This window comes from Nycticebus coucang, chromosome 12 (assembly GCF_027406575.1).
Source record: "Nycticebus coucang isolate mNycCou1 chromosome 12, mNycCou1.pri, whole genome shotgun sequence".
NCBI classification, from domain to species: domain Eukaryota; kingdom Metazoa; phylum Chordata; class Mammalia; order Primates; family Lorisidae; genus Nycticebus; species Nycticebus coucang.
Genome location: NC_069791.1, coordinates 38318594 through 38343878, shown reverse-complemented (window position 1 = coordinate 38343878; position 25285 = coordinate 38318594). Strand labels below are relative to the sequence as shown.

The 25285-nt window shown below is 39.2% G+C and overlaps 1 protein-coding gene across 2 annotated transcripts in view; it reads right to left on the bottom strand.

Annotated features, from left to right (window-relative positions):
- Positions 1–9616, bottom strand: part of GYS2 (glycogen synthase 2) — a 95098-nt gene extending 85482 nt beyond the window's left edge. For both annotated transcript variants that reach the window (XM_053555615.1, XM_053555614.1), the window contains exon 1: positions 8874–9616. The gene's annotated coding sequence lies outside the window, so the exon portion shown is untranslated. The remainder of the gene's footprint in view (positions 1–8873) is intronic.
- Positions 9617–25285: the final 15669 nt, after the last annotated feature.

Genomic DNA, 25285 nt, shown 5'->3' with positions numbered 1-25285 from the left:
ATCATACTGGACACCACTATCTCTAGCTTCACCTCCGTTTGTGAGGCTCCACTGCTACACTGAACTGCCTGGACCAGGCTCTTCCGTCTTTCTCTTAACTTTCTGTTCTGTTTGGAAGGTGCTTCCCTTTCATCTGCCTGACTCCTCTGTACCCCCACCAGCACCATTTCTTCATGTGAGAAATCTCTATTTGTGCTAGAGTATTCATTCATTCATTCAAAATTTATTTGATAGAGGTGGAGCAAGATGGCAGCCGAGTAACAGCTTCCTTGCATCTGGGCACTGTGAGTCTGGGGAGATAGGACTCCAGGCATCTCTGGCTGGTGGGAACTGCCTAGCATCACTCCTATGAGGATACAGGGAGTCAGCGAGAGACTTCTGGACCCCAAGAGGAGGACTAAAACAGTGGAAAACCGGCAAGTGGTCGCGTGTGTTCAATCCGTCTAAACCCGCCCACAACTGTAAGTTCAGTAGCAGCGAGACTGCAAACCAGAAAGGCCTTACCTGTGAACTGCTTTGGTGTCTTTGGACTTGGCACTCAGCTGAACTGCCTTGGGGAGAGCCTGAGCGGGAGTGCAGAGAACTTTGGCCGTTGTCTAGGGCCCCAGTCTGAGTCGCTGAGCCAGACGGAGCTAATAGCATTTGGCGGTGGGTCACACGGAACCATTGTCAGTGATCTGCCCCGGCAAGCTCCGCCCTCAGGGTTGCAGAGCTAGAAATGGGTGGGAGCTGGTAACCTGGCAACCAAGTAGCCTAAGGGTGGGGTCTGAGCAGCCTTGCAGCCCTAACCCTCAGGGACACAGTGAGACCGGTTTTGGCACACTGGGTAAGTGGATAGCCACTTCAGCAGTGATTCCAGCGAGAAAGCTGGGAAAGCTTCTGCTCAGCAAGTTCACAAGTTCAAAGTGCCTTTTAAGTGGGCTGAAGAGAGAGTTAGGGTGTCTACCTGCTAGGGTTTGAGAAATCAGCAGCCTCCAGTCGTATCAGAACTGTGATTAACATCTCATACCCCAGAAGACCACGTGTTGCCCAGACAATATTCAATAACATATACAAACTGCTTTGTTTTTGGTTGTGTATTTTTTTCTTTTTTTTTTTTTGTTTGGTTGTTTTTTTTTGTTTATTTTGACGTTGTTGATGTTCTTTTGTTTTTTAATTTCAATCTTTTCCATACAGATCCTTTTTTCTTTCTCAATTTTTCTAGTTTAATTATAATTTCCCATTGCTGCCTTTTTTAATAACTAGAACTTCATTTTTGCTAGTGTTTCTACCGCTATCATTTGGTTTTTCACCCAATTTTATCCCATAAAGTTTTCTGTTTGCTTGTTTTGTTTTGATTTACAGCATTTTTGTCTTTCCTCTCTACTTGGTGGAGGTGGGGTACTGTGTCTGATCAGGTTAGCAAAGACCCGCTGACCTCAAGTGAACCACCCAACTGGGCACCCCCAGAAGGTGGGGTTTTTTAAAGTTGTGTCAAAGTACCCTACTGTACACCTATATTGCCCTGTCTCCCTCTTTCTGTGCCTCTCTTCTTTTTGACAATATTCCTTATACCCACCCCCTCTCTTTTCTCTATCTTTCTTTTTTTCTTATCACTCGGTCCTCCTTTCTTTCATCCCTTTTTTGCTCTTCAACCTTCTCACCCTTCTGGTCCTGTAACACTTAGTCCACAGGCACAAGAACTTAAAGAGCAAGAGGAAGTGAAAGGAAAATTAGGGCAATGAAACAGATAAAAGAAATTACTCATGAGGAAGAATCAGCAGAAAACACCAGGCAACATGAAGAACCAGTCCAGAACAACCCCACCAAGGGACCATGAGGTAGCTACTGCAGATGATTCCACCTGTAAAGAAATGTTAGGAATGACAGAAAGGGAATTTAGAATACACATGTTGAAAACAATGAAAGAAATGATGGAAACAATGAAGGAAATTGCTAATAAAGTGGAAAATAACCAAAAGGAAATCCAAAAACAGAATCAAATAAGAGATGAACGATATGAAGAATATAAAAAGGATATAGCAGACCTGAAGGAACTGAAGCAGTCAATAAGGGAACTTAAAGATGCAATGGAAAGTATCAGCAACAGGTTAGACCATGCAGAAGAAAGAATTTCAGAGGTAGAAGACAAAGTTCTTGAGATAACTCAGACAGTAAAAGAGGCAGAAAAGAAGAGAGAGAAAGCGGAACGTTCACTGTCAGAATTACGGGACTTTATGAAGCGTTCCAACATACGAGTTATTGGAATTCCAGAAGGGGAAGAAGAATGCCCCAGAGGAATGGAAGCCATACTAGAGAATATTATAAAAGAAAATTTCCCAAACATCACCAAAGATTCTGACACACTGCTTTCAGAGGGATATCGGACCCCAGGTCGCCTCAACTCTAACCGAGCTTCTCCAAGACACATTGTGATGAACCTGTCCAAAGTCAAGACAAAAGAAAAGATTCTGCAAGCTGCCAGGAGTAAGCGCCAGTTGACCTACAGGGGCAAATCAATCAGAGTGACCACAGACTTCTCTAATAAAACTTTCCAAGCAAGAAGACAATGGTCATCTACCTTTAATCTACTTAAACAGAACAATTTTCAGCCCAGAATTCTGTACCCTCCTAAGCTAAGCTTCAAAATTGATGGAGAAATCAAATCATTTACAGATATACAAACATTGAGGAAATTCGCCACAACAAGACCAGCTCTACAGGAAATACTTCAACCTGTTCTGCACACTGACCACCACAATGGATCAGCAGCAAAGTAAGAACTCAGAAATTAAAGGACAGAACCTAACCTCCACACTGATGCAAAAGATAAAACTAAGCAATGGACTCTCACAAAATAAGATGAATAGAATACTACCACACTTATCAATTATCTCAATAAATGTTAATGGCTTGAATTCCCCACTGAAGAGACATAGATTGGCTGACTGGATTAAAAAACACAAGCCATCCATTTGCTGTCTGCAAGAAACACACCTGGCTTCAAAAGACAAATTAAAGCTCCGAGTCAAGGGTTGGAAGACAATTTTTCAGGCAAATGGAATTCAGAAGAAAAGAGGAGTTGCAATCTTATTTTCAGATACATGTGGATTTAAAGCAACTAAAGTCAAAAAAGACAAAGATGGTCACTTTATATTGGTCAAGGGAAAACTACAACAAGAAGACATTTCAATTCTAAATATTTATGCACCCAATTTAAATGCTCCCAGATTCTTGAAGCAGACCTTACTCAGTCTGAGCAATATGATATCTGATAATACCATCATAACAGGGGACTTTAACACACCTCTTACAGAGCTGGACAGATCCTCTAAACAGAAATTAAACAAAGATATAAGAGATTTAAATGAGACCCTAGAACAACTATGCTTGATAGACGCATATAGAACACTCCACCCCAAAGATAAAGAATATACATTCTTCTCATCACCCCATGGAACATTCTCCAAAATTGATCATATCCTGGGACACAAAACAAATATCAACAGAATCAAAAGAATTGAAATTTTACCTTGTATCTTCTCAGACCATAGGCACTAAAGGTGGAACTCAACTCTAACAAAAATGCTCAACCCCACCCAAAGGCATGGAAATTAAACAATCTTCTGCTGAATAACAGATGGATGCAGGAAGAAATAAAACAGGAAATCATTAACTTCCTTGAGCATAAGAACAATGAAGACACAAGCTACCAAAACCTGTGGGATACTGCAAAAGCAGTTTTGAGAGCAAAATTCATCGCTTTAGATGCCTACATTCAAAAAACAGAAAGAGAGCACATCAACAATCTCACAAGAGATCTTATGGAATTGGAAAAAGGAGAACAATCTAAGCCTAAACTCAGTAGAAGAAAAGAAATATCCAAAATCAAATCAGAGATCAATGAAATTGAAAACAAAAGAATCATTCAGAAAATTAATGAAACAAGGAGTTGGTTTTTTGAAAAAATAAATAAAATAGATAAACCATTGGCCAGACTAACTAGTAATAGAAAAGTAAAATCTCTAGTAACCTCAATCAGAAACGATAAAGGGGAAATAACAACTGATCCCACAGAGATACAAGAGATGATCTCTGAATACTACCAGAAACTCTATGCCCAGAAATTTGACAATGTGAAGGAAATGGATCAATATTTGGAATCACACCCTCTCCCTAGACTTAGCCAGGAAGAAATAGACCTCCTGAACAGACCAATTTCAAGCACTGAGATCAAAGAAACTAAAAAATCTTCCAACTAAAAAACACCCTGGTCCAGATGGCTTCACTCCAGAATTGTATCAAACCTTCAAGGAAGAGCTTATTCCTGTACTGCAGAAATTATTCCAAAAAACTGAGGAAGAAGGAATCTTCCCCAACACATTCTATGAAGCAAACATCACCCTGATACCAAAACCAGGAAAAGACCCAAACAAAAAGGAGAATTTCAGACCAATCTCACTCATGAATATAGATGGAAAAATTCTCAACAAAATCCTAGCCAATAGATTACAGCTTATCATCAAAAAAGTCATTCATCATGATCAAGTAGGCTTCATCCCAGGGATGCAAGGCTGGTTTAACATACGCAAGTCCATAAACGTTATCCACCATATTAACAGAGGCAAAAACAAAGATCACACGATCCTCTCAATAGATGCAGAAAAAGCATTTGATAAAATCCAGCATCCTTTTCTAATTAGAACACTGAAGAGTATAGGCATAGGTGGCACATTTCTAAAACTGATCGAAGCTATCTATGACAAACCCACAGCCAATATTTTACTGAATGGAGTAAAACTGAAAGCTTTTCCTCTTAGAACTGGAACCAGACAAGGTTGTCCTCTGTCACCTTTACTATTCAACATAGTGCTGGAAGTTCTAGCCAATACAATTAGGCAAGACAAGGAAATAAAGGGAATCCAAATGGGAGCAGAGGAGGTCAAACTCTCCCTCTTTGCTGATGACATGATCTTATACTTAGAGAACCCCAAAGACTCAACCACAAGACTCCTAGAAGTCATCAAAAAATACAGTAATGTTTCAGGATATAAAATCAATGTCCACAAGTCAGTAGCCTTTGTATACACCAATAACAGTCAAGATGAGAAGCTAATTAAGGACACAACTCCCTTCACTATAGTTTCAAAGAAAATGAAATACCTAGGAATATACCTAACGAAGGAGGTGAAGGACCTCTATAAAGAAAACTATGAAATCCTCAGAAAGGAAATAGCAGAGGATATTAACAAATGGAAGAACATACCATGCTCATGGATGGGAAGAATCAACATTGTTAAAATGTCTATACTTCCCAAAGCTATCTACCTATTCAATGCCATTCCTATCAAAGTACCTACATCGTACTTTCAAGATTTGGAAAAAATGATTCTGCGTTTTGTATGGAACCGGAAAAAACCCCGTATAGCTAAGGCAGTTCTTAGTAACAAAAATAAAGCTGGGGGCATCAGCATACCAGATTTTAGTCTGTACTACAAAGCCATAGTGGTCAAGACAGCATGGTACTAGCACAAAAACAGAGACATAGACACTTGGAATCGAATTGAACATCAAGAAATGAAACTAACATCTTATAACCACCTAATCTTCGATAAACCAAACAAGAACTTACCTTGGGGGAAAGACTCCCTATTCAATAAATGCTGTTGGGAGAACTGGATGTCTACATGTAAAAGACTGAAACTGGACCCACACCTTTCCCCACTCACAAAAATTGATTCAAGATGGATAAAGGACTTAAATTTAAGGCATGAAACAATAAAAATCCTCCAAGAAAGCATAGGAAAAACACTGGAAGATATTGGCCTGGGGGAAGACTTCATGAAGAAGACTGCCATGGCAATTGCAACAACAACAAAAATAAACAAATGGGACTTCATTAAACTGAAAAGCTTCTGTACAGCTAAGGAGACAATAACCAAAGCAAAGAGACAACCTACACAATGGGAAAGGATATTTGCATATTTTCAATCAGACAAAAGCTTGATAACCAGGATCTATAGAGAACTCAAATTAATCCACATGAAAAAAGCCAACAATCCCATATATCAATCGGCAAGAGACATGAATAGAACTTTCTCTAAAGATGACAGACGAATGGCTAACAAACACATGAAAAAATGTTCATCATCTCTATATATTAGAGAAATGCAAATCAAAACATCCCTGAGATATCATCTAACCCCAGTGAGAATGGCCCACATCACAAAATCTCAAAACTGCAGATGCTGGCGTGGATGTGGAGAGAAGGGAACACTTTTACACTGCTGGTGGGACTGCAAACTAGTACAACCTTTCTGGAAGGAAGTATGGAGAAACCTCAAAGCACTCAACCTAGACCTCCCATTTGATCCTGCAATCCCACTACTGGGCATCTACTCAGAAGGAAAAAAATCCTTCTACCATAAGGACACTTGTAGTAGACTGTTTATTGCAGCTCAATTTACAATCGCCAAAATGTGGAAACAACCTAAATGCCCACCAACCCAGGAATGGATTAACAAGCTGTGGTATATGTATACCATGGAATACTATTCAGCCATTACAAAAAATGGAGACTTTACATCCTTCATATTAACCTGGATGGAAGTGGAAGACATTATTCTTAGTAAAGCATCACAAGAATGGAGAAGCATGAATCCTATGTACTCAATCTTGATATGAGGACAATTAATGACAATTAAGGTTATGGGGGGGGAAGCAGAAAGAGGGACGGAGGGAGAGGGTGGGGCCTTAGTGTGTGTCACACTTTATGGGGGCAAGACATGATTGCAAGAGGGACTTTACCTAACAATTGCAATCAGTGTAACTGGCTTATTGTACCCTCAATGAATCCCCAACAATAAAAAAAAAATAAAAATAAAAAAACAAAATTTATTTGATATTGTGTACCAGAAACTAGGAAGGCAGTAATCAACAAAACAGACATAGTTTGGGGTTTCAGAGAATGGAGAGACTATCAAATAGGACAACTTTTTAATAAGAAATTTCAATCCACAGTGACACGCATTATGGACACATAGAACTGGGAACTAAAACCAGTGAATTAGTTGGTGTGATGGTTAATTTTAAGTGTCAACTTGACTGGACTAAAGGATACCTACATAGTTGGCAAATCATTATTCTGGATGTGTCCATGAGGGTGTTTCCAGAGAACAATGGTATTTGAGTTGGTAGACCGAGTGGGGAAGATCTGCTCCCACTGTGGATGGGCACCACCAGTCTGATCAGGGTCCAGACAGAACAAAAAGGCAGAGGAAAGGAGAATCACTCTTTCTCCTAGAGTAAGGACAATCTTCTTTTGCCAGAACCCCAGGTTCTCCAGCCTAGGACATCACTAGCTGAGACGCCCACTAGGCTCTTAGGCCTTCAGAGTAGGACTAAGAGTTATAGTATTGGCTTCTGAAGGTTTTCATATTACCAGCATGCCTGGGCCTCTAGCTTGCAGACAACTTATCAAAGGACTTCTCAGCTTCTATAATTGTATGAGCCAATCCTCCTGGTAAATCCTCTTTCATGTATGTATGTATTGTATCCCTGTCTACATCTGTATCTACACATATCCTGTCAGTTCCATCTCTCTGGAGAACACTGACTAGTACAGTTGAAGAAAATCCCCTTCAGATTAAGCTAAAAATCTAAAGGATGAGAACCTACCTCATTGAGCCATGGAGACAAGTAGGTGAGAAAAAGAGTTTCAAAAGAGTAGGAGAACGTGGAAAATCAGAGTAGAACAAGAGACAAAGGAAACAAGAGGCAAACAATACTTAATAGGCTTCTCAACTGTAATACATCCTGGGCAGAGAGCTCTCCATTTCTTTCTTCCAATCTTCCCAAATTCTTATAAATCCTATTGTTATTCATCCAACTACTCAGGACAAAAATCTAAGAGGCTTTTTTTTTTTGCAGTTTTTGGCCGGGGTTGGGTTTGAACCCGCCACCTCCAGCATATGGGGCGGGCGCCCTACTCCTTTGAGCCACAGGCCCCGCCCTAAACGCTTTTTTGAAACTTGCTTCAAGCCCCACATCAAATGCATCAGTATTGGCTCTACTTGCAAAATATATCCCAAATCTACCACACCACCACCTTCTCAATTTACTATGATCCCAATCCAAGTAGCCATCATTTCATTTGGACTACTGCAACAGCCTTCATATGATTTGCCAGTTACACTCTTACCCCAATAACGTTAGTTCCCCACACAGAAGCCAGTAATCTTTTAAAAGTGTAAATCACATTGTATCACTTCCATGCCTTGTTCAAAGCCTTCCCAGGTAATCCCATACTCAGAATATTAATAAAATCCATATGGAAGACCTACAAGCCCTTACAAGATCAGGCATAACTGAACTCTCTCTGTCTCATACTACTCTCTCTCTTTTGCTCAGCTCTGGCCACACTGGCCTTCTTTCTGTTCCTTGATCACACCTCTAAGCTTGTTCTCACTTTTGGGTCTTTGCACCTACAGTTCCCTATGACAACAATGCTTTTGCCCCAGATCTTTACAGGACTCTGGGCTCTGCTCGAATGTCACTTTCTCAGAGACGTCTTTCTTGACTACCCTATCTTATCCTACCCCATAGCCACTACTCCTCCAGTCCATCATTCTTAATACTATGGTTTATTTTTCTTCATAGCAGTGAACACTGCCCAACATTTTATTTAGTTCTTTACTTATTTATACTGCAAGATCTCCAGTATATAAACACCTCAATCTGGCTGTTGTGAGAATTCAGTTCAAAAGAGCAACAGGGGAAATAGGAAACACAAAATAAACTATTGGAGAAAGGAGAGATGGTGGCCTACATTAGACTGCTTGTGGTAAGAGTAAATTAGACCGTAAACTAGAGATATTAGAGAAGGTAACACATACCGCACTCCCTGGTTGACTGAACGTGTCCATCCTTTGGCTGACCCTTCCCAGTCTCTTGCCAGCTCCTTCTCAACGCTCTCCTGGTCACTATGTTGACACTTCTATCACAGAGCCTCTCACTCAACACAGTACTTCCCCGTTAATCAATCTGTCTGTTCCACTAGACTTCTCCGTGGCAAGCACACTATTAAGCATCTCTATAATCTCTGCTGCATAAAAGTCACCCTATTTGGTGGCGCGGAATTCAGAGTTGCTGTTTGTTCCCGCACAGCCACATGCCTCTCTTAACGTTTGGGAAAATCCGTGGTTCAGCACTGTGGGATAAACATGACTGAGCACCACGGAGAGAGCGCCCCAGAAGAAGCAGGTCCGGGAGAGGGAAGGTGCAAGTTTTCTGAGAAAGCGGGAAGCTAGGAGCAAGGCTAGGCGGGCGTGGAGGACAGTCCGACGTCCTCAGCTTTCCCACTGGCGGGCTCGCAACGAGCTGGCAGCGGACTCACCGGCCTCCCCAGGGGGTCACTAGCTCTGCCACCGCCCCGCCATCATGGGGCGGGACTTCCGCCCTCGGACCTGCCCCACGGCTCAGAGACGACAAGGCACTCAAGCTGGTAGGCCTGGGAACCTGCGGGACACGGTGGTGGAGAAAGCGCGTAAAGTTCTGGCTCCCTGCTGTAGAGTCAGCCACGCAGGGAGAGCGGAGAACGCCACCGCTGAGGGTACCGCAAGCCGGAAGGGACAGGCGCGTTCGCCCTCGAGGGGGCGGGGCTGGGGCCGCTGGGCGCAGGCTCGCTGGCTCTTGCCCCGCCCCTTGCTCCGCCCCTAGGATGTAGGCACCAGAAACACGTGCGTCTGCGAATTCAGCGCGGGAGTGAAAAGTACAGGAAGCTACCCCCCAAATAGGAAAAACTAATGAAATGAAAACGAAAGTATCTTTTAGTAATAGAATTAATCAGTTCGAAGACAGTCGTAACTACAGACTTTGAGTGATGGGGAAAATGTGGCTCGCAGAAGTTTGGGTACAACCTTACATGACCTAGGAGTTTTGCCGACCACCCTGACTTTTGTAATTACTGCTTTTCTACGTCTACATAGATTAAAGAAATCTGAAGCTAGTGCAAGCGATATGTACTCAAGGGAGAGACACAGCATCCTGTAGTAGTGAGGAGGATGGTCCCTTGAGCCAGACTGCTGGAGTTTGGAACTTGACGTCATCCGTTCTGGGATGTAGGGTCTTCAGTTAACGTAGGCGCATCTTTGGGTTCAGTGTTGGCATACAGTGAACACCGTATGCGTGTATCCTATAGCTTATCAGTGATTTGGTTAGCTTGCTCATAGCTCAAGTTACAATACAGTCAGAACTCATCGTTACAACTCAGAAAGTAATGTTTATCCTTTAATGAGCGCTCTCATTTTCTACCCTAGCGGTTAATAAAATTATCCTTTATTTTTTAAATCGGAGTACAAAATTATAATAACACGAATCACTGGGAATAAACACAACTGACTCTCAGTAAGCATACAACTAGTAGAGCAAAGGTCTGCAGACGTTCTAGAGTATTCTGGCTGTGAGTATTCAGTGTCCCACGGGCGAAAAATGGCATGAGAGGGACAAATATTTGTAATAATCACCATTCTCATCTCTTCTGGCCTCTTCCCATCCCATTATTGCTCCTAGGCAGAAACACGGTGTATTAGTTGCCTTGGGCTATTGTGCCAAGTACTACAGAGTGGGTGACTTAAAACAACAGAAATACATTCTCTCACAGTTCTGGAGTATAGAAATCTGACATCCAGGGTTGGATGCTTCTGGAGCTTTTGAAGGAGCATCTGTTCCCTGCTGCTCTTAGAGCTTCTGATGGTTGCTGCCAATCCTTGGCATTCTTTGGCTGGTAGATGCATCACAGCAAATTCTACCTCCATCTTCACGTGGTGTTTTTCCTTCTCCTCTAGCTATTTTTAAGATTAACAGCATGGCCTTTTTGGTCAAATGGAGTTGCAAAATTGCTCTGAAGGGTGAACTAGCCACTGGTGTTGGTGTATAGCTCCCCAAGAGGAGTACCTCAAAGGTGAATGCAGTGATGTTCAGCAGTGAGCTACGTACACCTTTTTCTAGGATGAGTTCACAAACTTAACTGGCCTTCATATAGAGTACTGCTTAAGATGTGTGGGCCTCAATCCTGGTTGAACATTAGAACCACCTCAGGAGATTTTTAAAAACAATTGCCTAGATCTTGTTGAGACCCCTGACTAAGAGGTTTGATCAATTGGTTCAGGAGTGTTTGGAGCTTTGGTTTTGGTGTGGGGTGATGTGTATTTGTTTGCATATTTTGTTTCTTGTTTACTTTTTAAGTTTACTGAGTCTAATATTCAGGCATCATTGAGACCACTGGGATCAGCCTTAAAAAGGATGAAGTAGATATAAATCTATTAGTGCAGAACATTGTCTACAATATATGGTTTTATGAAAAATAGGTTATAAGGTAGTTATGGGTTATATAATCCAATTTGTGGACAATATTTTTTGGATGCAATACAGGTTCTGGAAAGGTAAACAGTGAATTTGAGGAAGTGGGTCTAAGGGGAGAGGTGAGACTTCTGGAGACTTTACTTTCTACACTTTTTTGTATTTGAATTTTATATCAAGAATTCAGATTTTTAAAAATTAAATGATAATACAGTCTTTTTAAAATCAATAAAAGCTTCAATTTTTATTTTCACTTAGGAAAAAAATTATGCTAGGTTTTGATTTATGGCTTCCAGCTGTTTATAACATGAATATTTAGAATTTGTACTAGGTCTCTGGAATTTTGGTAAAATCAAACTTTACTAAGTAAAATATTTTCACAACCACTGTTTCCTTTGAAATATAGTCACATGTCATGTAGCCACATTTCATTCACCCACCAACTACACATGGGACAGTGGCCCCAGGAGATTATAATGGAACCAAAAAAAATTATATTGCCTCATGTTGTTATAGTCATGATAACATTGTACACAATTTTTTGCTAAATTTAGAATAGCCTAAGTGTACAGTGCTTATAAAGTCTACAGTAGCATACAGTAATGTCCAAGGCTTTCATATTCACTCACTACTCATAAGATCCTGTGCAGGCATACTGTTTTTTTATTTTATTTTTTATTTTAACTTTTTAATTTTTTTGTTGAGACAGAGTCTCACTCAGGTGCTCTGGATAGAGTGCCACGGCATCACAACTCACAGCAACCTCAAACTCTTGGGCTCAATTCTCTTGCCACAGCTTCCCAAGTAGCTGGGACTACAGGTGTTTTTTAACTTTTCTGAAGTATTTGTACTGTACCTTTTTTGTGTTTCGTGTTTAGATATGTGTAGATGGGCACTTACAACTGTGTTACAGCTGCCTACAGTACAGTAACATGCTGTACAGGTTTGCAGCCTTGGAGCCATGGGCTATTCCATATGGCCTTGGCATGTCATGGCCTGCATTTCCTAGCTTAGCAAAAGTACACTCTGTGATGTTAGCATGATGACAAAATCATCTAACAATGTACTTCTCAAGACGCATCCCTGTCATTATGGAATACATGACTGTGTAGTTGAAGTCATTCCCATTTTACAGATTAAAAAAACCAGGTAAGCCACTTGACTGTATCTCGTGAGAACTGAGGCTCAAATCCACATCTGATTCCAAGTTGAATTTTCTTTCACTCTGCATCACCACGGTCTTGATAGCTGAACTCTACACAGCATTTCCACAGACAGGGGTCACTGTACACCAAGAAAACATTGATCGTGTTAGCCAAAGCAAGGACTTCTGAATAATAATGGGGAGAATGCCTTGACTACACTTTGGAAATGTCACTTGATTCCTGGGGAGGACCTGATTGTAGGGAGAAAAAGAGGAGAAGCAGAGCCCAGATGGGAATTCAGAGTGGGAATAACTGTCGCTTAACAATGTCAGAGACACTGCCTTGGCCTATGCAGACCCAGCTTACAGAAGGCAAGGGCTATAATGCTTTTCTTGATTTTTGGATTTCTTAGGAGAAAAATATGTCAAAGACAAATCTTTTCTTCCCTTGCATATATTTTTATTATTTAAGACCCTTTGGAAGTACAGCATCTAATTGTGACGTATTTCATATTCCTCATCTAAACATAAGCAAATGCATTGTTATGTGCTTTACCTTTAATATGTCCTAGCTCTGACCTGTTCACTTCTTCTCCTCTACCATCTTGGTCCTAGTCACCTTTTCTCTCATCCAGATTATTGCAGTAGCTGGAAAAGTTAAAATTAAGAGCAACTTACATCTATTAGGCAATTCATCTAGCAGTTCTTACCTGCAGGGGAAAGATGGGCAAATACATGCAGATGCTAGGTTAAAGACAGGTAATTAAAAACTGATGCTATGTGCCTTAAAGCCTACGCTAAATTGACTTCTGTATTGAAGTTCAAAAATACTGAAAGCATGATTGCATCAACTTTCCTACTGGTTAAAATTAGGCCTTTATTCAAGAATGGTGCATACAGTATAAAATTACTTGTGTAGAATTATAAAAAGACATTGGAATTAGTTTTTAAAGTTTGTCTAAAACCATATAAATCATATTCAGAAGTTTTTAAATATAGGAATCCTTGTAAAAGGTTAAAAACTTACACATTTGATGCTGGGCGAATTCTACAAATAACAAAGAATGGCTTTTTAGGAATGGTTAGTTCAACCTCTGTCATAGTTCATCACCCTGCAGGAGTTTTTTGGACATGCTGAGACATATGGATCTGTCTGTGAACATGTGTATGAAATTACAAATTTTGTCTTAATTTAAAACTTTAGAAACTCACCTCAACCAAAACATATATTTAAAATAGTTTTTTTTTTTTGGTATGCTTTTGGGAGGAGGAGCGGGGCAGTTCATAGAACAGCAGGAAGAGAAAGTTATTATCTTTTCCAAACATCTGTTTCTCTTTTTTTCTTTTTTTTGGCTGGGGCTGGGTTTGAACCTGCCACCTCTGGCATATGGGACCGGTGCCCTACTCCTTTGAGCCACAGGTGCCACCCCTCTTTTTTTTTCTTTATAAGGATTTCAGAAGAACATAATTGCTAGACTTTTACTCTTCTTATGATGATAGCTGTTTATCAAAATGGTAATTAAAAAAAAATGTCCTCATGGAGAAACAGTCTTAAACCTGCCTAAGAAGTTGTATTGCTGCAATGAATTCATTCTCTAGAGTCAGCTTGTCACACAGATATTGGACTTGTTAACACAAAATTCTATGAGGAATGCTGCTCACCCAGTTTCTTGGTGAAAATTCTGAACAGCAGAACTTCGAGCACAATTCTGCAATTGAGATATGTAATGCGTAGTAATCTTTGGGGATTTTGTTCATTTAGGATTTTATGAAGATGATAGGATTAATTAGATTAAAATAACTGAATTCACAATAATAATTCATATATGAATATGATCGATTTTAAAATATTTAACTATGCAGCAAAATACAAGCAAAAGTTCCATTATTAATTTCTAGTTCCTTCTTTGCTAGGAACTGCTGAAAGCTCTGACCAAGAAGCACCTGAGATAATATCTTTTTCTTCCTTATTCTGAGTCTCTCTTCTTTTGGGCATGCTCAGGTTTTATTAACTCTTTCCTAAAGGTTTCCTGGCAATCTTTCTGTCTCATGCCACTCCTAACTAGGAATCATTACCTCTTGTCAGAGTCCTTTACTGATACTTCCACATTTTTCATTCTACATCTGGAAATGTTCAAAGTTTACTTTAAGCCTCAAGTTGTATCAATTTGTCTCTTAAGTGCGACTCAGAGGGGTTCATTTCCCCTGCCGTCTCTGCTGCCTCTGTTCTTCCAGTGTGCAGCTTAAAAGAAAAAAGGTTGGACAACCCTGGCTGAGTGTAACAATTCTGTGCTCTTAAATGATGAATTCTAAACTGATTTCAGCTATGCTTGAATACACTGGATGTCATTTTCAGAATCCTCCTTGATTCCTCCTGCTCCATCTACATTCCCCATGTCCAAATGACCAACATCCAACACACCAGAGCACTCAAGTGTGTCTGGCACCACACCAGATGCTTTATGTCTACTGAGCATTTAGTCCTTACAACAACCCTGGAAGGGAAGTACCAATACTATGCCCACTTTACACATAACAAAAGTGAGACTAAAGTTAATGGACTTGTTTAAAGTCACACAGCTAACAAGACTCAGAACCATTATTTATACCAGGTAGTTTGACTCCAGAACCTATACTCCTGACCACTTCAACCTATTGCTTATTTTACTTCAGTTTTATAATTTTAGCCTTGTAAATAACGGCAGAATCCTCCTGCTTCTCTACTTCACCACCTCCACCACCCTAGGACTGTAACTTGCAATCATCTCTTGTCTGATCAGGAGAATAGTTTCCATGGATTCACTCTTGCCACTTTACAACTATGTGCTTTGCGAAAAATGCAAATCTGATCGAGTCATACTAAAACATCTAGTGCCTCCAAATTCTCTTAGGCTAAAGATTAAGACCTGTTTGCTTGGTTTACCAAGTCTTGAAGAAAACAGCATCTGTTTGTGCCTCCAGCTGCTTCTTTCCTGTGTCCTTCTTTTCCCTCTGAACCTCAGCCACATTGGACTTCTTTCAGTTTCATGGTCCTTTCTGCCTCATAACTTTTGCACATGCTGTGTGTTCTGCTTTGAATGATCCTCCACTTTTTCACCTTCAGATCAAATGTAACCCTCCCAGAGAGAAGCCTTCAATGGTTTCCCAAAATAGGAAAGGTTCACCTACTAAAGTTTTTTGCTAACATCCTGCACTTGTCCCTCATAAACTTATTACCGCATATAATTACATATACCTAGTTGTATGATTATTTGAAAATATCTCTTTCCCTACTGGGCTTCACATCTCCTTGCCTTCCCCCCTTTGTCTGAAAGCTATCACATTGCCCAGTACTCCATGGCCACTCAACCAAAATTAACAACTAGATTCATGAATGAGTAAATCTGTTTCTGGAGGCACAAGCGGAATTCTTCATATTTAGGTACTTCGAGCAAAGTATGAGTAAAATGTTGAAATATTACAGTTGAAACAAAAATGGAAGTTTCTTATAAGGGAAAAGATAGAAGATTTGGAAAGGATTCAGGGAAGGAAAAAAGAAGAAGGTAAAGGATAATGTGGAGATATTTTCAGGCTTTTTCAGTCACCCCCTACCATGTAAGATGGTTGCTTAAACTTTGTCAAGATCAAAGGTTCTGCCATGCCTGAGAACTGCCTTCCTTCTGGAACCTGTGCATTTCTTTCTTGAATCAAGTATCTCCTTATATAATAATATCACAGCAGGCAATTATCAGGTTAAGGAATTGAGTAAGAGAAGGAAAGAGATTATGTATATAATAAAATATACAGATCAGTGAATATCTTCAGGGCTTACTATTAGTACATCATTCAGAAATCTGATAAGCTAGAAAAATGATAACTATTGGAGTGGTCTAGTATGGTTGACATTTACTGTAGTGTTTGTAAATAGTCTCTGTGGAAGTGGGCCCCTGCCACCTGCTCCAGCCTTATCAAAACCCTCAGAACTCAGACCAGAGGCTCCGGTGCTATCAAAGCCCCCACACCATGCTGTGGGCTGCTTCACTTCCTGTGCTGATACTCCTTTCTCTTCTTGTAACTAACATTGTCCCCTCTGCCCAAGGATTTCTTAAGCTCCACCATCATAGGTTATATTAGGTCCTTCTGTTCAGTTCTCCTTTAATGCCTTGGGTGTATTTATGACTACATTTGTCATACTTCCTTTTGTAATGATGTTCTGTGTTTACCTGTGTTTCTCCTCGATACCAATCCTGATGAAGGTGGAATTGTGTTGTTTCCATCTTTGAGCCTCTCCCTAGCACAGTGTTTGTACCATAACACTCAATAAAAGTCTGGAGGTTAATCTTGCTACTGCTTTTTGTGTAGTTTTATTTACTTACAGTCTATATTTTTTAGACAATCTTTCAAACTGTTCACAATTATCCATAGAATAGTGAGAAAGTAGCATAATTCTGATTCAGGGACAAAAAAAAAATCACAATAATAGGAATAAAACATATCCAGGAAGAAGGCTAAAACTGGATATTAACTCAACGAAAACTCCTCATAGTATGAATAAGCCTCCAAATTTCTTCCACATTTTTTAAGAGCAATTTTTGTGAAACCATGGAAAAGTAAACAATTCATGTTATTTTTGATTATGCGTTACATCATGGAACCAATGCCGTGCAGACAGCTCAAAATAGCAATGAAACAGGGTGTAATTTCCCTTATTTCTTTCCCAATGTACACAAAATAAAACAAAATCAATTTCTCAGTAGCTTCTGTTTTTGCCATTAATAGAGTTTTTGGATGTCCAATTTTTTTTATTATTAAAACTCAAATGACCTATTTATTAGTATTATAGTACAGGTTGAGACAATTAAGGACAGTATTTAGAGTTAATTTAATTTTAAGGTGATAGGTAAATACATTAGTAAGCTTACAACATATTCAAAATTAACATACGGAAGAAAAGTCATCTTATATCTCCATATGGCTATTACCCAATCATAGGACTTAGGTTAGCATACTTAGGTTAGCATACAGAATGTAAAATACATTCTATTAATGTGCAATTGAACTAGTGTTCATTACAAGCCTATGTCAAGTGTTGTGCTAGGAATCTTCTTGCCTATCACCAACCACACACAAATATCAGAGATATTAATGTTTTTAAGTATGAAATGGTTTCATTTAGTACTAAGTTTGACAGTTGATATCTCTGACATTTCATTTTGACACTTCATTGCTTTTTATTTACTGATTTATTTATTTTTGTTGCAATTTGGCTTGGGCTGGATTTGAACCAGCCACCCTTGGTATTTGGGGCCGGCGCCCTACTCACTGAGCCACAGGTGCTACCCTCTTGGTTTATATTTATTGTGAAGGTACATCCTCAGTCTTTCAAATGCATGTTTCGGCATCTTTCACATTTTTTTAGAGTAATTTTTATGAAACCATGGATAAATAAAAAATTAATGTTATTTTTGAACATGCATTTGATCATGGAACCAGTGCAGCGCAGCCAGTACAAAATATTGATTAAGTATTTGGGAAGGATGTGGGTAATGAATGCACAGTACACTGATGGTTTGAGAAGTTCCGTTCTGGTAAGTTTAATCTGAAAATGAGTCACACGGGTGACCAGAGACCAAGGTGGATATGATAAGCTGAAAGCTGAAGTGGAAGGGAGTCCATCTCAACCTATGCATGAATTAGCAGCATGATTTAATGCAGCTATTCCAAAAATATTGGACCATGGGAAACAAATTGGCAAGGGAAAGAAGCTGGAAAGATGGGTTCTGCATGAATTAAATGAATGTCAGAAGAGAAATTATCTTGGAGCTTGCCTTTCTTTGCCACCACGCCATAAAGGTAAGCCATTTCTAACTGTGTTGTTATGTGTGATGAAAAATGATTTGACAATCACAAGCTTTGGACACAATGATTGGATAAAGATGGGAAGTGCCAAAACATAGTCCAAAATCAAATATTCATCCAAAAAAACACTGTTACTAATCACTTCAGATTCATGTGGATGTCTACTGCAACTACTTGCCATGAAGCAGCTGCCATTGTTCAACAGACACAGGCCAATCCTCTTGCAAGATAATGCTCAGCCATATGCTGCTCAAACTACAGAAGTTGGACTTGGAAACTCTCTGTCATCCACAGCACTCATCAGAACTTGCACTCTCTGACTACCACTTCTTCCAGGCTTTGGACCACTCCTTGCAAAGGAAGAACATTCAGTTATCAGCAAGCTGTGGAAAATGCCTTTCGCAATTTTATCACCACTTGCTCTCCGGGCTTCTTTGCTGGTGGCACAAACAGACTACTGCTAAGATGGCAGTAGTTTAGGTGCATATTTTGATTAATTGCACTGCTTCTTTTTGAGGTATAATAACCTAAAGTTTTAAATTGAAATCTGATATTTCAGATGTAATGACCTACTAGAAACAAAGTCTAATGAAATTTTAAATAGGCAGCTGGCAATGTCTTCTTGCAAAGCCCTTGGCTAAACTCTATGGGTGTTATTTTTGTCACTGCTAAAAGTGTCCTGTGCTTTGTTCTTAGAATTACGTAGCCGATTGAAAATGACCATGCAAGGCTTCAGCAAGACTTGAAAGCACCAGCTGCCTGGTATCAGGTGGGAGTCAGTATTTCCAGGAGGCCATTGTACCAGGCTGCTAAGAGGATGTGCCCAGCAACCGTCATTGTTTCGTGATGCAGGCAGCCAAACACGGTGTCTGTCAGTGAATAAACAAGAGATAACCTGGGAAGTGAGCTGTCATCACCTTCTGATTATTTTTTCCCCCTGGGAGAAAAAATTTTCTATTCTATTATTTCACCCTTCTACATCTAGGGATTTCCCTACATTTCTTAGAAAGTTGTTCCTACTCCAAACTAAATTCAACCCAGAATAATCTCATCACTTGCAGGTCTGTTCTCTGATCGTTCATAATGAAATTTCTTGATTGTTTCAAAATAAATTTGATTAAATCTGTCTTCTAGGGATGCCAAAATTATTTTGTCTCTATATCATTTAATTAAATCTATTGGTTTTTAATATTGTGAAGTCTGTCCTTTTTTATCTGAGCATTGATAATTTAACATAGGATATTTAAAAAGAACAATGACTCTTTCATTATCAACTTCCATGGGCTTTAAGTCTCAACCATAGACTCAGTGCTAGATTATGGAGAAAGAGTCTATTCCAAGGGTTTGCAAGGAAAACAGAATTATTGTTAATAACTGATGCTTATGCAGTGAAAATCTTACATAGTGTAAAATTTAATAGAACGTTAAATTTTACAAAGAGAAAATTACTTGATCTTGAAAAATCTTTAAGAACTCTGACTTTTACAAACAACAGCAAATAACTCTTACAGTCTAATAACCTGATCATCATAGATGGCTTTCCTTCGGGATCCAGACAGGAACATTGAAAACAAAAATTTCCACTAGAACATTTAGAATATTTGTAAAGGACACTGCATAAAAAAAATTGTTATTTTTCCATAGGGCAAAAGGCTGAGAAAAATAAAATACAGAGAAAAAATTTATGAGAATTTCTAAAGATTTTAATGCCCTTGCTATAATTTGAAAAGAATGCCTAAATTAATTTTTTATTAAAAAATTTAATAAGCAACATGTCAGCTGGTCCCAAAGCCACAAATTATTAAAATTATGCCCTGAAGTGTTCCTTTTTATCTGACTAGGTCTCAACATGCCCCCTCTCCTCAAATAACACCACCTGAGCTCTAATGGTCTGTAGACATTTTTGTAGCCACATGGTTTCTTTTTTTTTATACAATAAAATGTAGTCTTTTCCTCCCTCCATTTTTCTTTTTTTGCACACTACTCTTTTCACTTACTGATACCTCTTTCTATGATGATATGTAAAGAACATGCACATTTTTAAAACAATCAAATACTGTGACTTTGCATGAGTGGATATACTTTGACAGTCCTCTATGGGCAGACATATCAATTGTTTACTATTTTTATGTTTTTGTTATTGTAAGTAATGCAGCCTGCTAGTATCTAGGATTAATTACCCAAAATGGAACTTCTGAGTTAAAAAGCATATGTTTTGGCATTTAAGAAATATTGTAAAGTTGCCATCTCTAAGGGTTATGCTAATTCATGCTCTTTCCAGAAATATGTAAGTTCTATTACTCCACAACTAATAGAGTATATTATTAAACCTTTGAATTTTTTCTGTTGTCTTTGGGGAAGAATAGTGTATTAACATATACTTTTAACTTGCCCTTCTTAGGAATGTATTTAAGAAATTTTCACATTTAAGAATTTGTTTTCACATATCTAACAGCAACTTGGTTTATGTTTAACAAATGTCTATTCATATACATTGGATTTTTTTCTATGACATTTAAAAAATCAGTTTCTAAGAGTTCTTTCTACAATAGGAAGGGTCACCTTTTGACTGAGTTACGAGGTGATATTTCTTCCCCAATTTGTTGTTGTCTTTTGACTTTGCCTACATTGTACTTCTAGACAAGATGTCCTTTTTTCCCCTGTGGTTGGATTTAATCAGTCTTTTCTTTAATGTTTCTAGATTTGGAGACGCAGAAAAGTTCTCCTTAAGCTAATGAAAGAATTACCATATTTTCCTTTAGAATTTATATGTTTTCTTTTTCTTTTTTCTTTCTGAAGTTAAATGATCCATTTAGATTTGTCCTGGTTTAGGGTGTGAGGCACATATAGTACGTTTTTCCTCAGTCATGAAGTTAGGATGTTTATTATCTTTTCCATTTATTTAAATCCTATTTTCTGAATTGTCTCAGGAAATGTCTCATAATTTTTTAGGACTGTCCTGGCCCTTGGAATTTTACCACTGCACTGTTTTTATGATAAAGTATGTGTGTAGGGCTTGTAAATTTATAAGGTCATTTTCTACATGTTTTTTTTTAAATAAGGAATCTGACACTCTTGATCACACTGATTTGGAAAAAAAGAGCTATGACTCTGGAAGTGTGACATTTGGGCACAAGTATAATGCTCTGCCTACTCTATTAAGCATGTAAAGGGTGCGTTACTACACATACACAAATTTTGTTTCCCTGAAGATGTGGACTGTGTCTGCTCTTTCCATCATGGTAATTGAAGTTATTTATACCAAACAAACTCTCAATAAACATGTGTTTATTGGCTAATTTAGTGTTTTATGGCCTCTTCTAATAAATCTCTGCTGAATTTTTTTCACATAGGCCAGTTTCCTCCAAAACCATTTTAAGATTTCCCGCATTCCATTCATCTCTCAGTTTTCTAATGAAATGATTAATATGTCTCTGTGGGAGTGCCCATAATTACAGGAATCAGATTGAGCTGGCTACCGGAGTGGAAAAGGGAGAGTTTCCCCTCAAAAGTCTCATATAAAAATACTTCAATAAAACACAGTTCAAGTATAATCGAAAGCATTTATTACATAGCTATTGAGGGAGACTAATGCTGGGCAGTGAAATGGGTGGTGGAAAGGATGACTGATTAGATGTCAGACCTTGACAATTCTGGTTCCATCTCAGCCCTGAAAGATGATGTGTTTTTTAAATTCCTTTTTTCTTATTTTTCCAAATCACCTGGTATCTATTTCCCGCAATGTCTAGAAATTAGACTTTAAATTTTTTCTGGACCTGTCCCTTCCACCGTGCTCAACTCATGGGTTTTAAAGGCTCTAGAAAAGCCAGATCATCAGTGAAGGCCTCACACCTCCCAGGCCACTGAGACAGGTTCAGAGATAGACATCTATTTAGTTAGAGATAGTAAGGCACAGTGAGATATTTTCTGGAGTTTATAGGAAAGCAGTGGGTACAAGATCAGACCTGACAATTTGCCACCACACTAAACCTGAGAATTAAATAAATAGAAAACAGTTAAACAGAGTTGGAGAAAAACTGTGTAATTTTGATGATATTTTCCTTGGTCCCTGAACATAGTCTTACTTAATGTCAGCTCCACTTCTAGGATTTTCAGTGAGTTGCACCTGTAAATCCTGCTCTTCTTTTCTTTTTATTTGTTTAGCTAGTTTGAAGTCAGACTAACCAATAGAATCACAAAGGTACTTGGGTCTTAGGTTCTCTTTTGTAAAATAGCCTGGGCAAATGTCACTTCCAATTCTAAAATCATATGAGATAAAGGTACCTTTATAGATAAGCCAGTCTCATTTAGCACACAGTTCTTGAATTTTGGCTATTAACCATGAATATCTGAATCTATATATTGACTAGCCATGTGTTAATGGGCATCTACTCATTCTTAGGAACTGTTGGTGGTTCCATTTTCCATGTTTCCCCAGAGAATAATAAAGTAACTAAACTACTCCATTTGAATATGTGATGACTCAAGTTGTTTCTTGATATTATAACACCTTATTTTACAATGTATCAGTCATGTGTATCTTGTTAGTTAGATAAAAAAAATTATCTAACAGATACTTTGTCTTAGATTTGACTGTTCCAAATAAAGTTTTACAGAGTATGTCCCTTGGAATTAATTGGTTAGGTGAGACAGATACCACAATAGCAGTGATAGGAGTTTGTTTCCTCCTAATGGAACAGCAGTTTGGAAGCAGCCAGACAGTAACCCCTGGAGAAGCACTCCATGGAAACTAAGTACCCAGCCTTCTTCCAGCTCTCAGCTCTGACATCACAAGGGATAGCCCATACTCTCAAGGTCTAGGACAGCTCATAAATTCGATATTGTGGTCTTCCCATTCTTTTGCCATTAAAATGTCTATTCTTTTGTATGATGGTTAGAAAATGGGTCAGTTTCCTTCATGTCCTGACTCGGAAAAATACAAAGCCGGCAAACTTACATTGAGGCTCTTACCTCCCCCTCACCGCCTGTATCAAGTCCCCATTCCAGACAAAATTTAGACAATTGTAAACTGCTGGGGTCCTGCCCCAGAGCCAGGGTCCATTCAGACCTGTGGATCTGGTGGGTACTGACAGAAGAAATATAACGTTAGAAACGACAAGAGATAAAGAGACAAGACACACAGAATAGAAGTTTCAAAGGTGGGAGCCCAAGGGACCACTGCCCATTTGTGGGGTTCTGAAGGTGGCCCTGAGTGTCAGTTCCACTCAGCTTTTTTTTTTCTTTTTATCAGTTTTTGGCCGGGACCAGGTTTGAACCCATCACCTCTGGTATATGGGGCCAGCACTCTACTCCTTTGAGCCATAGGCACTGCCCTCCACTCAGCTTTTATTGAAGGTTATTTGCTCATTAGCCCAGAGGGTAAGCTGAGGAAGGGAACAAAGATGCCAGCAGTGTCTCTGAGTGAGCATATCAGCTTCAATTGTTTCTATAATCCTTAACTTTAAGAGTCTGAGCAGTCTTGAGAAACATGGAACCTGAGCCTTGTGTGGGGGCAGCCTCCTGTCCTGTGGTCACACACACAGATTCCTAGGGGGGTGTTAATACCCACTTCATGGTGGAGTAAAACACCACTGGTGTCAATCTCCTCTGAAGAATCAGTGGGAGAGAGGAATATTTCTCTCATCACCACTACAGAGGGTCTTTGTCTGTGAAAAGGGATATAAGCCCTCCCAACCATATTTCAGGGTGGGAGCTGTTCCCTTGATCTGCACCCCAGCCAAATACAAATCTCCACAACGGGTATTTTCTTTGACTGTTAACTGGGCAGGAAGTGACCTAGTTAATTTTTCTTGGTAAGCCTTGCACGCAGCTTCCCTGTGGCCATAATTCCTTCAGAGTGCTTACAGATTCGGTGGGGGTGTTAGCAAGTTGTATTCCCAATAGGCCAGGTTTCTATGAAAAGCAGGAAACTTGCTCAGATAAGAAGTTTAGCAGTGGCTGGTTTAAAGGTAAACTACCTGACTTTCCTTTGTTCTGCCTTGCTTAGCTTACTTTTTTGTTTTCCCCTTTATCTGGGGCTGTTTTCCCTTGCCAAGAATAGGGTATTCGGTCCCCATTCTGCCTGCAGTAAACTGGTCCATGAAATTCAAACTTGGAAACCACTGGCTTATTTTAACTTCAGCATTCACATAGAAACTGAAGGAGTGAAGTGGAGGCATAAATTAAATTAAAATAACCTTCCTCCTTATATCTCTATATGGTCATCATACCAACAGATTAATTTTAGGAATATGAAAAAAGGAATTTAATTACTGCCTTAGTCTCTCTTTCTGTAATACAGAAATAATAATATCCTCATAAATGTTGGAGTACCAAATGAAAGGATTTCAATATTACTCCAAAAAGATATAAAAATATCACAACTAACATTTTCTTCAGTGTAGTACACTGAACTTAAGCAGAGCTGTAGATGCTACGATGTCTGGGCTGAATCCTAGCTCTGCTGTTTAGTGGCTATAACTGCTATGTGTTTATGCATCAATTTCCTTATCTGTAAAATGGGGATACAAATACTTTAAGGAGTGGTTCTCGATCAGGAGTGATTTTGGCCTCTGGGGGACATTTGGCAATGCATGTAGACATTTTTGGTTACTGAGGAGAGGGTGTGTGACTGGCATTTTTTGGTTAGGATACTGTTAAACATGCTACAAATGAATGGCACAGTCCCCTACTACACAGAATTGTCTGGCTCAAATTGTGAATGGTGCCAAGGCAGGAAATACCCCCTTATAGGATGGTTGGGATGAACTAAATGATTTAATTAATACCTGTACAACACTTGGAACAGTAAGCACTACTTAAGTGTTGGCTACTATTATGACCAAGCTTATCGTTAAAGAATTTTGCGCAATTCTCTCATTCAATTTATTGAACCCATAATGAAGAAGGACCATTAGTATTACTGTTTTATAGGTGAGGAAATTGAGACTTAGGAGTGGTTAAGTA